The sequence below is a fragment of the Callorhinus ursinus genome, unplaced genomic scaffold (genome assembly GCF_003265705.2).
Source record: "Callorhinus ursinus isolate GAN/ISIS: 27379988/994484 unplaced genomic scaffold, GSC_fseal_2.0 scaffold33, whole genome shotgun sequence".
Taxonomy (NCBI): Eukaryota; Metazoa; Chordata; class Mammalia; order Carnivora; family Otariidae; genus Callorhinus; species Callorhinus ursinus.
In genome coordinates this window covers 5,661,005-5,676,000 of record NW_027397095.1, presented here as the reverse complement: position 1 = coordinate 5,676,000, position 14,996 = coordinate 5,661,005, and positions in this window count along the sequence as shown.

The following is a 14,996-nucleotide window of genomic DNA, read 5'->3' as shown; positions in this document are numbered from 1 at the left end:
CATTGGGGAAGATATGTGCTACGGTGAGCGCTGTGAATTGTGTAAGACTGTTGAATCACAGATCTGTACTTCTTAAACAAATAACGCAACATATTTTAAGAAAAAAGAAAAAGAAGATAACAGGAGAGGAAGAAAAGGGGAGTATGTCAGAGGGGGAGACGAACCATGAGAGATGATGGACTCTGAAAAACAAACTGAGGGTTCTAGAGGGGAGGGGGGAGGGGGATGGGTTATCCTGGTGATGGGTATTGAGGAGGGCACGTTCTGCATGGAGCACTGGGTGTTATGAACAAACAATGAATCATGGAACACTGCACAAAAACTAATGATGTAATATATGGTGATTAACATAACAATAAAAAAATTAAAAAAAAAAAGAAGATAGCAGGAGAGGAAGAATGAAGGGGAGTAAGTCAGAGGGGGAGACGAACCAGGAGAGATGATGGACTCTGAAAAACAAACTGAGGTTTCTGGAGGGGAGGAGGGTGGGGGGATGGGTTAGCCTGGTGATGGGTATTGAGGAGGGCACATTCTGCATGGAGCACTGGGTGTTATGAACAAACAATGAATCATGGAACAGTACACCAAAACAAATTATGTAATATATGGTGATTAACATAACAATAAAAAAATTTAAAAAAAAAGAAGTCATTGTCTCTGCCCTCAAGGACCTTAAAATCTTGTGAAGACCACATGATTTCACTTGTGGCATCTCTAGAGATTTGAACATGTGCCTCACAGTAGTTCTCCTAGAAGCTATTAACTTGACATCTAACAAAGAAACAGAGCTAAAATAGGAATGAAATTTGGTGGTTGCTTAGGAAAATGGTGGCTTTGGATGAAACTGATTAAGTATGCTCCCAATAGCTCCTTCCAGGGTTACCGCTCTGATTTATCTACAAGGCTATTTTCTCTGAGACAAGAACAGTGTTCAGATCTCAGAGAAGTCCATGTGAGCTAAATCTGTTCTCTTTGTCACTGTGTAAAATTCAATATGATGTATATTTGCTGTCTTGTTATTTGTCAGTATAAACGTCACTTGAGTATATTAATAGTACCAAAGCAACTTTTAACCATCAAAGTCCATGAGCTTTCTTCAGCCTTACTCTGTTCAAAACTTTATCCCAAAATTATGAGATATTGTAATGCTAGCTATAAAACTGATGTGATATCAATTTCATTTAAATATTCATCAGTTGTTCATACCTGCATATTACTGTCATGTTCCTACGGCAATATTTGTATGCCATAGAGATAATAACAATATTTACATAGTAGCACCAGAAATTAAAGGAGTTGATTTGATGGGTAAAAGAGGGAGGGGATGAAAAAGTCTTAAGTCTATGAAATGACTACTATTGATGTATGAGAATGTAATACAAAAATGACTAGATAAGAAATTAAAAGATCCAGATTTTGGTCTTGGTTCTGCCACTAATAAGTTATGAGATGGTGACACAGTAACTTCTCTGACCCTCAATTTCCTCATCTGAAAGTAAAGGACTGGATGAAATGACTTCTAAAGGCCTTTTTAATTCTAACAGCATATTATTCAATGGATTATACACATTTTGGTGTAAATGTGAAAGTTGAAAGAGAAATAAAATATAGTCTGTCCATTAAAACAATTATAAATCAACCAAGGACTAGAATAATAGACTGTCAACATTGAAAAGACCTAACTGGTCATTTATTCTTGAGGACTGGCAAACTTTGTGAAGAGCTAGATAGCCAATATTTTAGGCTTTAAGGACCACCTATGGTCTTTCTCAAATTTTTGTCTTTTTTTTAAAACAGCCCTTTAAAAGCCATTCTTATCTTGTAGGTTTACAAAAAGACCAAAGTTGAATTGTGAAACATATTGACCAACTCCTGGTCTAGTTTAACATTCATTTTATAGATGAATAGATTATGGTCTAGAGATGTCAAGTGACTGTGTATAGTCACAAAACTAGTGAATAACAGTCAGGACTAGTTGTCAGGTCTCACAAATCCCAGTTTAGTGCTCTTTTCTGCCTCCGTAGAATATGACTTACCTTAGACTTTAAAAGCTCTTCATCATAGAATTTGTTAGGTCTTTTCTATACTCATCTTCCTCTTGGCATATATCTTCATGACATATGACTTCATGATACTTTCTGACTACCTAAGGCCCCCATGTGGTACCATATCCAAACCTGACCTTTTCCAGACAATATCTTTTGACTAAGACTTGTATTACTTATCTCTTAACATTCTATCTAAATTTACCCACTCAGCATCTCTTTCCCTCAAGGTCCTGTTTTCTATAATAGGATAAACTTAATCTAACCATTATGAAAATGTGGGTTACTGAAACAAAGTTGTTCAGTTTCAGTTTGATCTATCTCTATAGTCATACTGGCAATTTAACATACTGACCTTAAATCACCACATATCTAGAAATATCATCTCATTTAATACCTTACAAAACCATATTATGTCAATACTATTATTCTCATTTCACAGCTTAGAAAATAATAAATTTGGTCAACTGCCTAAAGTTACACAGCTAGTAAATGATAGAACAATGACTTGAAATAAAAGACTGACTCTAAGCCTCTTGAGCAGTAAAGTTTGTATATTCAGAACAATTCAGTGACAGAAGGGTAATACAGTATGTCACAAAAGATATGTTCACCAGGACCCCCAAAGTACATCAGAAGTAGTTCCAGTTTCCTCTCCCCAAGAAAACATTAATCATGGGTCTGAAACTTAGGCATGACCATTTGCCTTGTCACCCATGCTTTCAGTCTGGATCTCTCAATCAATATGGTAGCTCCAACAATACTAAATATCTCTAGTTTAACCCAAAACAGTGATGAATAGTGATGGCCTTTGGAATTGGAGTGCACTGGACAGCCACATAATAGAATATCCATTAACTAAAACAGAGGGATTCTAGTCAATGCAGCATTTGGAAATTAAAGAAAACCACTGAACAGGTGGTAAGAGGTACTTGATCACTCCCATCTCATGTCTAAATTTAATCATCTCCCCAGCTGGGCCACCCACAGTGGACACAGTATAGAAGGTCTTCTAGTTGCAAAGGAACCCAGTGCCCTGTGGTACTGCTTTTCATCAAAGTAGTCACTACCAGACATTTGTTACCCCAAAAGCCTTCAGGAGTTACTCCTGAACATCTGTTAGTAAGGAATTCATCTTTCATGTTTAAATAAGCATGTAACACCTAAAAATGCACGTATCTTTGTCACTTTCTCACTTTCATAATATAGCAGAAAATACAATGATATAGCAATCAGAAAGCTTCAGTTTTCTCCATAGCTATGTCATAAACTGGTTGGGTAACCTTTGGGCAAGTTATTTCTCCTCCCTGGGGCTCAGTTTCTTCCTCCAGGAAAAGGAGGTGGGGGGTTAGGTTTAATGTCATCCAAAATCCTTGGGTAGGATTACCCATTATTTCACAAATGCACATCCTTCCCTTACTCCAGAATCTTGCTCTCTATGGTTAAAATGTAAACCTGATACCCAAGCTTCTCTGTGATTCAAGATAACCTTGTCTATCCTGTTCCATCACCCAGCCTTTCTTAAAAACATATTGCCTGTTTTTATTAAGCTGACTGTGAGGTGGCTTACAGTCACCTCAGGAGGTCCTGGTGAACATATCTTTTGTGACATACTGTATTACCCTTCTGTCACTGAATTGTTCTGAATATACAAACTTTACTGCTCAAGAGGCTTAGAGTCAGTCTTTTATTTCAAATCATTGTTCTATCATTTACTAGCTGTGTAACTTTAGGCAGTTGACCCTGCACATGGCAGCCACAGCCCACCCCACCTCAACCAAGCTGGCCAAACACCCAGCTCCCATGCACTGCAGCCATGGCCCACTCCACCACAGCCATTGGGTACACACAGCCCACACAGGGGACACTCTTTTAGCACCTGGCTCTGGTAGCCAGAGGGGAATTGCATTTCTGGGTTTCACAGAACTGAAACAATCAGAGAGACAATCCTTGTCAGGTTACCACCCCCAGGGCACTATAAAACAGTAGACTGAAAACCACCTAGTATTCATTTGAAAAAGGCCTGAGGTGCCTGAGTGGCTCAGTTGGTTAAGCAATTATGTGTCTAACTCTTGATTTTGGCTGGGGTCATGATTTCAGGGTCATGGGATCAAGGCCTTCATCGGACTTCACACTCAGCAAGGAGTCTGCTTGTCCCTCTTCTCCCCCTCCTCCCCTCCCCCTGCTTGTGCTCTCCCTCTAAAATAAATAAATAAAATCTTTTTAAAAAAAGAAAAAAGAACTATTTTATTATTCTGAGGCTTCAACCTGAGGGGCAGGCTTCAGGTTTGCCATACATCAGGAGGATACAGAGATACCCACAGGGAACAAAGGAAGGGAGACACCATATTAACACCCTCCCTTGGCCTTGCCACAGCTCACTAATACTTCCCAGATAAAAAAAGTTTATATACATATCCAAAGCCACAATTTTTGCAACTGTTGTCCAGGGGACACCTCCAAATATCCTGGTCTGGAAGTCAGCAGAGTTTATGATTGCAAACCTACAACACTATATATATTTACATACCTTGAAAGCTGCTGCCTGAGGATCTGACTTATAATTATCCTAAAACTAGGCACTGTCTGAGATCCATCCCAGTGGAATACTGATGGTCTTGACACACCCTCAAAAACTGGGACCCATAAAAAATAAATTAGGCTACTTAGACAATCACAAAAGTTTGAGAAACAACCATAAGCTAAGGCAAGGTTGAATGAAAAGGTTTATTTCCTACCCAAGGCCACTCCTTAAAGACTGGCAGAGATAGCTGTTTCACCTAAGATATAGAAACAAATACAGAGAGTCAAGCAAACAAGGAGACAGAGTAATATGTCCCAAATGAAACAAGACAAAACCTCACAAAAAGACCTTAATGAAACTAAGGTAAGTAATCTACCTGATAAAGAGTTCAAAGTAATGATCACAAGAGGCACTAACTAGTAATAAGGAAACACATAAAAGTTAAAATCTCACTTGTAAATACAAATATATAGGAAAGGTAGTGGATTAACTACTTAAAGAACAAACACAAAAGCTAAAAGGCAAAAGAAGTAAAATTAACTATAACTATAATAATGAGTTAAAGGATACACAAAATAAAAAGATGTAAAATAGGACATAAAAAACAACATATGTTGGGGGGTAGTAAAAATGGAGAGTTTTTAGAATGCACCCAAATTTAAGATGTTATCAACTTAAAATAGACTGTTATATATACAGAATGTTATATCTGAACCTCATGGTAACCACAAAGCAAAAACCTATGGTAGATACACAAAAGAAAATGAGAAAGAAGTCTAAACATAATAGTAAAGAAAGTCACCAAACTTCAAGGAAAGAAAACAAGAGAAGGAGAAAAGAATAGGAAGGAACTACAAAAAGAGCCAGAAAACAATCAACAAAATGGCAATAAGTATATACCTATCAATAGTTACATTATATGTGATATATCAAGTCTAAAATGGCAATGTAAGAAGACCCAGAATTCACCCCCTCCATGGAACACACCAAATTACACTTTATTTATAGAACAATATGTAGAACTGACGGCTGACTATACAGATTCTGCACAACAAAAGACAGAAAGAAAGACAAAAATGAATAGCAGGAGAGACAAAGATATGGTAACAAAGAGAACCTCTACCCATGATCCTGGGGAAGGATAATACTGAGGGACCAGGAAAAGATTCTTCTATCTTTGGGCATAGAAAAAAGAAGTCATGATTTCAAAGAGTAACTAGCAGATTAAAACATAACACTAGAACTCTGCCAAATGGCAAAGGAACCGTGGGAACACTCTCCTGAACAGTGGGACTGAAGAATGACAGGTTTATGTTCCCCATCCACCTTAAAAGCTCAGACTAGAGTGGGGTCCGGTCACCACAGCCAGCTTGCCACCTCAGTGAGCCCCTGGCCCACAAGCCCACTGTAGCCCTGGTCATGCTGGGGCATGAAAGAAATGCTGCAATTTAAAAGAGAAACTAGCATATAAAAGAGCCAGACCTAGAACTCTGCCATTTGGGGGAGATGCTGGAACACTCTCCAGGTGGGAGGGGCTGGCAGACATAATCTATGGTCCCCGCCTACCTTGAAAGCACATATCAGTGAATAGTCCAGATTCCCTACAGCCTGCCACCTCAGTAAGGCCTGAAGCCCTAGCCCATACCCGCTCCAGCCAAGCCACCAAGGCAGCCACAGGGCAGTACACACAGAACACCCTGCTTAGAGATCACTACACCACCACCCTTGATGCCAAAGTGGCACAGGAGCAAAGCACCCTGGAACACTCCAGGCCCATACCACTTTGGCTCCAGATGGCTTGCTAGGGCACTCTTGATACAAAATACCAGAAGCTCCTGGCTGATGTCTGCTTCAGATCCAGCTGCCCGCCAGAGTGCCCCACCAGGAACCACCAACCCATGCCTGCATCAGTTTCAGTCACCCCCTTTACAGAATACCCCAGAACACTCCCACCTGCACTGGCCTTAGCTCTTGCTACCCAGCCAGGGCACCCCTTGTACTGAGCACACCTTCAGACACCCTGGCTTGCACCCAGTTCAGCTTCAGCTATCCTGCCAGGTCATACTCATTGTGGAGAGCCCTGGGAAAACCCAGCTTCCAACCACTTCAGTTTTAGCTCTCCTGCCAGGACAGTTTGCACAAAGAAGTTTGAGACCACACCAGCACATGACCACTTTAAATTTAGGTGTACTTCATGAAGCACTCCAGGACCTCCCAGCCTGTACCCTACCTTGGCCTCAACTGCTGTATCAGGGAACCCACTATGCAGAGAATACTGGAACACCCCTGTTTACATCCACTTTAGCTTCAGCTATTCTGCAAAGGGGCCCTCTGTACATACAATGCCACACCTTGCCCTGACTTTAGTTTCAGTGATCTTGCCAGGGCACCTCTGAGCAGAGAGCTCAGGGACCTCTAGCCCACACATTGCTTCTAGCCCACACATTGCTTCAGCTCCAGCCACCTCACCAGGGGACCCCCTATTAAGATTGACCCAAAACCCCTATTTTTATCAATTCTAGCTTTACTTGACTTGCCAGGGTGCTCTCAGCGCATAGAACACCAAAACACCCTAGCCTGCATCCACTTCAGCTTTAGCTATTTTGACAGTGTGCCTGCTATGCAGAGAGCCACAGAATCCCCTGGCTTGCACTCACTTAGGCTTTAGCTGTCCTGTCAGGGTGCCCTATGCATAAAGAATCCAAAGACCTCCTGGCCTGCACACCACCTCAGCTCCAAAGGCCCTTCCAGGGTACCCTCAATACAGAGCACCACAGGATCCAACAATCTTCACTCATGTCAGCTTCAGCTGTCCTTCCAGGTTACCCTCAGTGCTTAGAAGCCCGGGACCCCCTGACATGCACCCACCTCAGCTTTAGCTGTCCTACCCAGGGTGCCCACTGTGTGAAAAGCCTCTGGACCTCCCAGCCCACATGCCACCTAGCACCAACCACCCTGCCAGGGCACCCTCTGTGTGGAGGGACCTAGGACCCCTGGATAAAACCCACTTAAACTTGAGCTCTCCTGCCAAAGGGCATTCTGCATATAGACCCTTGTGATATCCTAGCTTGTACCCACTTTAGCCTTACCTATCCTGCCAGGGCACCTACTGTGTGGGGGAACAGGAACTACACCAATCTGTGTCCACTGAGCTTTAGCTGTCCTACCAGGCTGCCTACTGTGTAGAAAGCTTCAGGACCCCCAACCTATGCCACTCATAGGTCCAGTCAGCCAGAAAATTCATCAGGTGCACAATCCACATAGGGGATGACCATACAAAACATCATTCCCTCAAGTTTAGAAGTAGTTGTTCCACCTAATCTATAGAAACACAGAAAGTCAAGTTAAAAAGGGAGACAGAGGAATATGCTCCAAAAGAAGGAACAAGACAAAACCTCAGAAAAGAAACTAGATGAAATGGGAGATAAGCAATATGCCTGATAAAAAAAAATCTAAAGTAATAATCATAAAGATGCCACTGAGCTGATGAAAAAGGTATAACTCAGTGAGACCTTCAATAAAGAGACAGAAAATGTAAAAAAGAACCAGAGTTAAAGAATACAATAGCTAAAATTAAAAAAAAAAACTACAACTAGAGGAAATCGACAGTAGACTAGCAGATGCCAAAGAATGTATCTGGTAGCTGGAAGACAGGGTAATGGAAAGCACCAAAGATGAACAGGAAAAAAAAATTAATGAATATAGGCTAAGAGATCTCTTGGACAAAGTCAAGTGAACAAATATAGCATTACAGGAGCCTCAGAAGAAGAAGAGAAAAAGAGGGATAAAACTTTGAAGAAATAATAGCTGAAAATTCCCCTAACCTAGGGAAAGAAAAAGACATCCAGTTTCAAGAACAACAGAGTGTGTCAAACAAGATGAACCCAAGGAGGACCACAACATGACACATAATAATTAAAATGTCAAAGATTAAAGATAAAGAGAGAATTTTTAAAAACAGCAGGAGAGAGGTAAAAAGTTACCTACAAGGGAAAACTCACAAGGCTATCAACTGATTTTTCAGTAGAATTTTGCAGGCCAGAAGAGAGGGGCATGATATATTAAAAATGCTAAACAGAAAAAAACTACAACCAAGAACACTCTACCCAGCAAAGTTATCATTCAGATTGGAAGGAGAGATAGTTAACAAGATAAGATTAAAGTTTATCACCACTAAACCAGCCTTACAACAAATGTTAAAGGGACTTCTCAAAGTTGAAAAATAAAGTCATAATTAGAAGTACAAAAATTAGGAATAAAAAAGATGTAAAATATGACAGCATATATATAAAAGATGAAAGAGAAAGAAAAAGAAGAAAAGTTTTTCTTTAGATGTGTTTGAACTTAAATGACCATCAACTTAATATAGAATGCTATATACTCAGGATGTTATATATGAAGCTCATACTAACCATGAACCCAAAATTTATACTAGGTATATAAAAAATAAAGAGAAAGAAAGCCAAACATAACATTACAATCACAGAAAAATCACAAAGAAAGAGAACAAGAGAAGAAAGGAACAGAAAAGAACTACAAAAACAACCAGAAAACAAATAACAAAATGGTAATAAGTATATACTTATCCATAATTCTTGAAATGTAAATTGCCTAAATGCTCCAATCAAAAGACATAGGGAACAGAACGAATAAAAAATATTCACCTATTTGCTGCCAACAAGAGACTCACCTCAGACCTAAAGACACATAAAGACTAAAAGCGAAGGGATAGAAACACATTTACTATGCAAATGGAAGTGGGAACAAAAGCCAGAATAGGAATATTTACAACAGACAAAATAGACTTTAAAACAAAGACTGTAACAAGAGATGAAGAAGGGCATTACATAATGATAAAGGGATCAATCCAACAAGTGGCTATAATACTTTTAAATATCTATGCACCCAACACTGGAGCACCTAAATACACAAAGGAAATATTAACAGACGTAAAGAGAGAGTTTGATGGGCGCCTGGGTGGCTCAGTTGGTTAAGCGACTGCCTTCGGCTCAGGTCATGATCCTGCAGTCCTGGGATCGAGTCCCACATCGGGCTCTCTGCTCAGCAGGGAGTCTGCTTCTCCCTCTGACCCTCGTCCCTCTCGTGCTCTCTATCTCTCATTCTCTCTCTCTCTCAAATAAATAAATAAAATCTTTTTAAAAAGAGAGAGAGAGAGATTGATGGCAATACAATAATGGTAGGGAACTTTAACACCCCACTAAGATCAATGGAAGATCATCCAGGCAGAAAATCAATAAGAATATGATGTCTTTGAATGACACATAAGACCAGATAGACATAACAAATATATATAGAACATACCATACACATTCATTTCAAGTGCACATGAAACATTCTCCAGAAGAGATGACACATTAGGCCACAAAACTTCTCTCTCTCTCAAATAAATAAATAAAATTTTTAAAAAGTAAAAATAAAAATAAATCACAAGAGGAAAACTGGAAAAAAAAACACAAACACATGGAGGCTAAAGGACATGACACAAAACAATGGGTCAGTGAAGCAATCAAAGAAGAAATAAAAAAATACAAAGAGACAAATGCAAATGAGAAAGCAATGGTTCAAAATCTTTGGGACACAGTGAAAATAGTTCTAAGAGGGCAATACAGGCCCACCTCAAGAAACAAACAAAAAGCTCAGATAAATAATCTAACTTTATAACTAAAGAAACTAGAAAAAGAATTATAAACAAAGCCAATGGTGAGTGGAAAAAAGGAAATATTCAGATCAAAGCAGAAATAAATGACTCTGACACTAAAGAAACAATAGGAAAAAAACAGTGAAACCAAGAGCTGGTTCTTTGAAAAGATAAACAAAATTGATAAACCCTTAGCCAGATTTATCAAGAAAAAAAAAGAGAATTAAATAAAACAAATAAAAATCTAAAATGAGGGAAGAGAATAAGTGACACCAAATAAATATGAAGGATTATAAAAGAATTACATGAAAATTATATGTACCAACAAACTGGACGACCTAGAAAAAATGGATAATTGCTAGAAACATACAATCTTCCAAAACTAAATTAGAAAAAAAAAAACAGAAAATCTAAACATACCAATTACTAGTAACAAAATTGAATCAGTAATCCTAAAACTACCAAAAAATAAAAGTCCACAACAAGATGGATTCACAGGTGAATTCTACCAAACATTCAAAGAAGAGTTAATACCCATTCTCCTCAAAGTACTCCAAAAATTAGAAGAAGGAAAGTTTTCAAATACATTCTAAAAGGCCAGCATTACCCTGATACCACAACTAGACAAAGACACTACAAAAAAAAAAAGAAAGAAAGAAAAAGAGAAAACCACAGACCAATATCCCTGATGAACAGAGATACAAAAGTGCTCAACAAAATATAAGCAACTGGAATTTAACAACATATTAAAAGGATCATTCACCATGATCACATGGAATTTATTCTGGAGATGCAAGGACAAGTAAATATTCACAAATCAATGTTATACAACATATCAAAAAAAAGAAAGATAAAAATCACACGATCAGGGGTGCTTGGGTGGCTAAGTCATTAAGCGTCTACCTTTGGCTTAGGTCATGATCCCAGGGTCCTGGGATCGAGCCCCGCATTGGCTCCCTGCTCCACAGGAAGCCTGCTTCTCCCTCTCCCACTCCCCCTGCTTGTGTTCCCTCTCTCGCTGTCTCTCTCTGTCAAATAAATAAATAAAGTCTTAAAAAATATATCACACGATCATCTCAATAGATGTAGGAAAAGCACTTGACAAAATTCAACATCCTTTCATGATAGAAACTCTTAACAAAGTGAGTTTAGAGGGAACATACCTCAACATAATAAAGACCATATATCAAAACCCCACAGCTAGCATCATACTTAATGGTAAAAAACTGAGAGCTTTTCATCTAAGATCAGGAAGAAGACAAGGATGTCTACTCTCACCACTTTTATTCAACACAGTACTGGAAGTCTTAGCCACAGCAATCATACAAGAAAAAGGAGTAAGAAGCAGCTGTATTGATAAAGAAGTTCACTGTTACTATTTGCAGATGTCATGATAGTACACATAGAAAATCCTAAAGATGCTACCAAAACACTACTAGAAGTAATAAATGAATTCAGTAAAGTTGAAAGATACAAAATTAATATCCAGAAATTGGCAGCATTTCTCTACACTAATAACAAAGTAGCAGAAAGAGAAATTAAGAAAAAACTCCGTTTACAATTGTATAACAAAGAATAAAATACCTAGGAATAAACTTAATCAAAGAGGTGAAAGACCTGTACTCTGAAAACTATTAAACACTGATGAAAGAATTGAAAACAATACAAAAAAATGGAAAGATAATCCATGTTCATGGATTGGAAAAATTGATATTGTCAAAATGTCCATGATACCCAGGGTGCCTGGGTGGCACAGTCAGTTATGTGTCTGACTCTTGGTTTTGGCTCAGGTCATGATCACAGGATCAGCCCACATTGGGCTCCATGCTCAGTGTAGAGTCTGCTTGAGATTCTCTCTCCTTCCTCTACCCCTCCCACTTGTTCTCTCTCTTTCTCTCTCAAATAAATAAATCAATCTTTAAAAAAAAGTCCATGCTACCCAGAGGAACCTACAGATTCAATGCAATCTCTATCAAAATACCAATAGCATTTTTCACAAAACTAGAACAAATAATACAGAAACTTGTATGGGACCACAAAAGACCCTAAATAGCCAAAGCAATCTTGAGAAATAGAAACAAAGCTGGAGCTATCACAATTCCAAATTTCAAGTTGTATTACAAACTGTAGTAACCAAAACAGTATGGTACTGGCACAAAAATAGACAGATCAATAGAACAGAATAGCGAGCCTAAAAATAAACCCACACTTAGATGGTCAGCTAATCTATGATAAAAGAGGCAAGAATCTACAATGGGGAAAAATAGATTTTTCAATAAATGGTGCTGGGAAAACTGGACAGCTACATGTAAAAGAATGAAAGTGGACCACTTCCAGATAAAGATACCCCCCCTAAACACACACACACATTACAGTCCAGGTTGGAGCTAGAAGGTATTATGCTAAGCAAAATAAGTCAATCAGAGAATGAAATCATATGGCATTTGTCTCTCATGGTGGAATTTAAGAAACAAATCAAATGAGCAAAGGGAAAAAAAGGGGGTGGCTAAACCAAGAAACAGGCTCTTAACTATAGAGAACAAATTGATGGTTAGCAGAAGGGAGGTGTTTGGGGGAATGGGTGAAATAGGTGATGGGGATTAAGGAGTACACTTGTGATGAGCACCAGGTGATATATGGAATTGTTGAATCACTCTATTGTACACCTGAGACTAATATTACATTGTATGTTAAATAACTGGAATTTAAATAAAAACTTTTTTAAAATTAGAGGCCAATATCCTGAATGGATATAAATGCAAATATCCTCAACAAAGTACTAGCAAACCAAATTCAACAATGTTAAAAGGATCAGACACTGTGATCAAGTGGGATTTATTCCAGTGATGCAAGGATGGTTCATTATCCACAAATCAATCAACATGGTATACCACACTAACAAGATGAAAGATAAAAATCGTATGATCATCTCAATAGATGCAGAAAAAACATTAGACAAAGTTTATGATAAAAACCCTCCTAATGATGTACTATATGTTGGCTAATTGAACATAAAAATTAATAAATAATAAATAAACAAAACAAAAAAACCCTCAGCAAAGTGGGGATACAGGGAACATACCTCAATATAATAAATGTCATATATGACAAACCCACAGTTAACATGATACTCAAAGGTGACTTATGGTGTTGATCACTTTGTAGTGTATACAAATATTATAATGTTATACACCTGAAATTTATATCATGTTATATACCAATTTTCCCTCAATAAAAAGATAAAAAATAAGAGAGTGAAACCTTTAAAGAAAAAAAAAAGCCAGCTGGTCTGCTTCTTTTACATACATCCTATGTTCCTTTCCATGTCCATGCCTTAATTCAGGCTCTTCCCCCAGACTAAAATTCGGCTATGATTCAAAGCTTGTCCCACCTTTCAAGGCCCAGCTCATTCTCATGTTCTCAAGAAGACCTTCTTTCAGGGAAGAGAAGAGAAATAATATAATAGTTAAAAAACCTCTAATTCAGAGTATATTCAAAATATTACAGTCCCATATTGTGGTGGCTATAATTTGCCTCAGAGAGCCAAAAGTTAGCAAAAAGTAAATAAACCCTAATTGTGGACACATTCTACTGTGTCTAGTATATCAGTGGTGATACCCTGATCTCACAGTTTTCCACAGACAAAATGGCATACCTTTTAAAACATGAGATAACCTTGAAATCCTATTGAAATTTATAACTCTCTAAGAATACTAGGTTGCATATATTTAGTATTCTGACTAGATCTCAGAAATCATAAAATATCTGAGTTCAAAGGATTCCTAGAAGTCATCAAGGTAACATTCACATGTAATGCAAGATCTCCTTGAGAGACAGTCATCCAACCTCTACTTAAACACTTAGAGGGGTGAGAAACCCATTACTTCAAAATATACCCACATATACCTGTAAATCATTAAATTTATTAACTTATTAAATATATAATTATTGGGAACAAACTATGTGCTAGGTACCATTTTATTTTTATTTTATTTTATTTTATTATGTTATGTTAGTCACCATACAATACATCATTAGTTTTTTGATGTAGTGATCCACGATTCATTGTTTTCATATACCACCCAGTGCTCCATGCACTACGTGCACTGCTTAATACCCATCACTGGTCTAACCCATCGCTCCACCTCCTTCTCCTCTGAAACCCTGTTTGTTTCTCAGTGTCCATAGTTTGTCATGGTTTGTCTCTCCCCCCCCTTCATTTTTCCCTTCCTTCTCCTAATATCCTCCATGCTATTCCTTATGTTCCACAAAGTGAAACCATATGATAATTGACTTTCTCTGCTTGACTTATTTCACTTAGCATAATCTCCTCCAGTCCCATCCATGTTGATGTAAAAGTTGGGTATTCATCCTTTCTGATGGCTGAGTCATATTCCATTGCATACATGAACCACACCTTCTTTATCCATTTATCTGTTGAAAGGCATCTCAGCTCTTTCCACAGTTTGGCTATTGTGGATATTGCTGTTATGAACATTGGGGTGCATATGGCCCTTCATTTCACTATGTCTATGTCTTTGGGGTAAATACCCAGTAGTGCAATTGCTGGGTCATAGGGTAGCTCTATTTTTAATTTTTTGAGGCACCTCCACACTGTTTTCCAAAGTGGCTGTACCAACTTGCATTCCCACCAACACTGGAAGAGGGTTCCCCTTTCTCCACAACCTCTCCAATATTTGTTGTTTCTTGCCTTGTCCATGTTTGCCATTCTAACTGGTGAAGGTGGTATCTCAATGTGGTTTTGATT